Below are 4,617 nucleotides of genomic sequence, written 5' to 3'. Positions count from 1 at the left end.
GCCAACATCACCTCTGCACAAAGGCTGAAAAATGTGAATTTGAGAAACAGACTATTCAGTTCCTCGGACTTGTGATCACCCCCGAGGGCATTTCTATGGATCCCCAAAAGGTGTCCTCTGTATTAGAATGGCCCGTTCCAGGAGACAGGAAAGCAGTGCAACGTTTCATAGGATTCGCAAATTTCTACAGGAAATTCATCAAAAACTTCTCTGGGATCATCGCACCAGTAACACAGCTCACTAGGCAGTATATTCCCTTCAAGTGGACTCCTGAGGCCCAAACAGCCTTTGAACAATTAAAGACCTTGTTCACCTCCGCACCTGAAGCACCTGAAGCACTCAGATCCTGCTCTAGCCTTTGTCCTCGAAATGGACGCTTCTGAGAATGCTGTAGGAGCCATCTTGTCACAAAGACAGGGACTCAAATCCCTTCTGCACCCTGTTGCATTTTTCTCCAGGAAGTTAAATGCCTCTGAAAGGAACTACTGTATGATGTGGGAGACAGAGAGCTGCTAGCCATCAAGGCAGAACTTGAGGAATGGCGCTACTTACTGGAGGGAGCATCCCATCCTATTTTCATCTTCACAGACCATAAGAACCTCGAATATCTGAAAAAAGCAAAATGTCTAAGCCCACGACAAGCGAGATGGGCGCTATTCTTCTCCCGCTTTGTCTTTCATTTGACATACCGTCCTGGATCAAAGAACGGTAAACCCGACGCACTCTCCCGTATGTTTCCTGACCCAATCTTACAGTCTGAACCTGACACGATTTTGCCAGCCAAGAATTTTTTAGTGCTGCAGACAGACCTTGTAACACAAATAAGAGAAGTGGTGGACAATCATCCACCCTCCATAGATATGCATCTGCAGCTAAAGGACTGTCTGTATTTTCATAAGGAACAAATCTTTGTGCCCGAAGAACTCAGGACTCTTATCCTCAAAAGGTGTCACGATCACCCCTTAGCGGGTCACTTCGGGATCAACACAAGACCTCATATTTGGTCTCTCGTTCCTTCTGCTGGCCAACTCAATGAAAGATTGCCAGAACTATGTAAAATCTTGTGCAGTTTGCCTTAGAAACAAATCTGACAAAGTCAAGACCTGGGGCCTGTTGGAATCTTTGCCCGTACCGGAAAAACCTTGGAATATGATCTCCATGGATTTTATTGTGGAAATTCCCCCATCAGAGGGATTCACCGCTATTTTTGTAGTAGTTGACCGCCTATCAAAGATGGCTCACTTCATTCCCTTGAGAGGGACTCCACGGAAACTGCTTCTGCCTTCATCAAAGAGATAGTAAGATTGCGTTCCTATCAATATTGTATCCGATTGAGGAGTACAATTTACATACAAGTTCTGGAAAGCTCTGTGTGAGGCATTAGAGATTGAATTATGCTTCTCCTCTATATTACCCACAAACAAATGGACAGACGGAGAGAAGGAACCAAACTCTGGAACAATACCTCCGATGCTTCTCCTCATATTCACAGGATGACTGGGTATCTCTTCTTCTGTTAGCGGAGTTCGCATACAATAATTCCATTCGCTCGGCTACCAAGCAATCCCCCTTTTACTCCAACTATGGATATCACCCCTCTTTCCTTCCGGAAATACCAGTGGAACCTGCTGTCCTGGCAGTACAAGAAAGGATGTTCCTCAGGAGGAACGGTAAAATATTGCAAAAAACTATTTCCGAAGCTCAGGCGAGTAACAAAAGAGTTTTTGACAGAAGAAGAAGGGGCAACTTAAAACTGAAACAAGGGGATAAAGTCTGGTTATCCACGGCAAATCTAAAATTGAATTGTCCTTCGAGAAAGCTTGGTCCAAGATACCTGGGACCATTTACTATCAAGAGAAATTTAACCCTGTAGCTTTCAAATTAAAACTACCTGCTAATATGAAGATTCATCCGGAGTTCCATTGCTCCTTGCTAAAACCACATATTCTAAGTGGATTTCCCAATCAAGATCCGGAGGCACCTGCCGCACTGCTGGTTGAGGGAAATGAAGAATGCGAGGTTGCTATCTTGAATTGTAGGAAGAGGGGTGGACAGACCCAGTTTCTCATCAAGGGAAAAGGTTATGGACCAGAAGATAATTCCTGGGAACCATCCACTAATGTGCCACATGCCCCACAGATAGTTCAAGCCTACCTCCATCTTCACCCTGAAAAACAAGCCCTAGTGGGCCCTAGTGGGAGGCTGCCCCTAAGGGGGGGGGCAATGTAAGGGATTTCCGGCAAGACGAATCGCGTTTCGAAATGCGCATAGGAATTACCGGTTGTGCGCATGCACACAGAAACGCACGGCGAAGATTGCCACCAGACAGCCTATTTAAAGAGTGTCTCTGCTCATGTTCAGTGCCGACTGGTCTTCAGCTCCCCCATGTCCTGCTTATTCCTGTGTGATTCCTTTGTTGCTGACCCGGCTTGTTCCTCACCTGACTATGATTGCTCTCCTGATTGATACTGGTTCCTGACTTCGGCTCTGCTCCTGACCTTGGCTTTCCTTCTGATTCTGTACCATGCTGCCCGACTGTTGATGACCCCGGCTATTCCCATGACACTGCTCCAGTCTCTTACCCTCACTACCTGCCTTGCTCTGGTGCACTCCTGGCAATCTACAAGACCCACTCTGCTTGTTACTACTGTGCCTGAATCAGAAGATCATCAGTCTTCCAGAGTCATCATCTGCAAGAGCTGCAAACAACAACTACTGGCGCTCTTGTTCCCCTGGGTCCTAGACTCCCTCTGTTCCAACTCCAGTGGGGTCAGGGCTGGTGACACAAGTGAGGCCAACCTCATCATTTCAGTCTCCCATCAGGTACGTGACACAACCATTGTTACTGAATGAAACCATTTCATTCAGTCTTTTGTTGCGATTACCTGTGACTGGGCAAAGCTCATCACATGATACAGATGGGCTGTGATTGGCCCTGTCTGTACCATGTGACCGTGTACCATGTGACCGTTGTGACCAAAACCAAATGTTTTTTTCTAAATTTTTCATTTTTATTACTTTTTTTTTTATACTATTTTTTTTCAACACACTGTGACCAGAGCAATACAGTGATACCATAGTAAGATTGTACTACTCTGGGCAAGTGATCAGGATTTTTTTTTTACACATTATGATTGCTAATACCAATGTATTTCATTGATAATAGCAATCATTGTTACTGAATGAAACCGATTCATTCAGTCTTTTGTTGTCTTTAGCTGTGACTGGGCAAAGCTCATCACATGATACAGATGGGTGTGATTAGCCCTGTCTGTACCATGTGACCGTTGTGACCAAAACCAAATGTTTTTTTCACATTTTTCTTTTTTTTATTAAATTTTTTTTTTCTTTTTTTTTTACAATTTTTTTTTTCAACACACTGTGACCAGAGCAATACAGTATTACCATAGTAAGATTGTACTACTCTGTGCGGCTCCGTGGCCACATGGGCGGCACCTTCTGATGGGACATCATATGACGTTCACTCAGCAGGAGGAGCGTCCCGCCCGGCTGTCAATCTGCTATACGGCAGGTGGGAAGATGGTAAAGATTATTGGGAAAATATTGGGCCAACATCAAATACATTGGTCATAAAATTCTTACAGACTGACTTTCGTAACACTTTTTTGTTCTTTTTTTTAATTATCACTGGTCAATTATTTATGTTTTGTTAAATATTATCAGTGGTCAAACTTAAGTTTTTTTTTTTGCTTCTTTTGCCTTTTAAATATACAGATAATTAGTTCACTCTTGTCAGACAATATCACCAAATGAAAGCATTGCTCCCCCAATAACTAAATAAATAAATGCCTCCAATTTGTATCATAACTAATAAAATGTATCGTCGAATTATAAGGTCTGTAAATGAAATGTGAAAATTTAATCAGAAGTGTATCTGTGTAATGGCATTACTATCAGTTTGATCAGAAATGTCATTTTCTATAAACTTTTTTTTTTTTTTTTAAATCTCATAGAGATGTCTACTGTAAGTCATCTATATCTTCTGGGAAAAGAATTGTGTTAGCATCTGCCAGACTGCGCTCCCCCTCCCGTCATCCTCCCCCTCCCTCCATCCTCACCTGGCTCTGTCTATCAGTATACAGTAGTTGTATCCATACACAGAGGACGTTGTCACCTGGAGACATAATTACAGAGGGGGACACATTCATAGAAAGACAGATCACAGCTGCTGAACCTCCTCACACCCCTCCCTGCCGAGACGCCCCTACCAGCTAAGTGATGATTATTGATTACAGTGATGGCAATGTGATGGTTTTCATAGCTATACTGAGCTGCAGAATACAATGATTTTATTATAGTATCATCTGTACTTTCCCGGGGGACACCGACACCCAACACACAGCACATGAGAGACACAAGAAAAGTATCTTAACCAAGAGAACAGTTTTACACAAGTTATGTCTGATCAAATCATTTAGTAAAATAGATCAATTTTAATAGATAGATAGATAGATAGATAGATAATTATTATTATTATTATTACATGGAGTTTATATAGCGCCAAAGGGTTTGCTCAGCGCTGTACAATAGGGGGGGACAATACATGGCACAGTACAACAAAGACAGACAGCGTACGAGGGGTAAGAGGGCCCTACT

Source organism: Staurois parvus, unplaced genomic scaffold (assembly GCF_062004578.1).
Source record: "Staurois parvus isolate SC_StPar_1 unplaced genomic scaffold, SC_StPar_1.0 ptg000143l, whole genome shotgun sequence".
Taxonomy (NCBI): domain Eukaryota; kingdom Metazoa; phylum Chordata; class Amphibia; order Anura; family Ranidae; genus Staurois; species Staurois parvus.
This window is presented reverse-complemented; position numbering follows the sequence as displayed.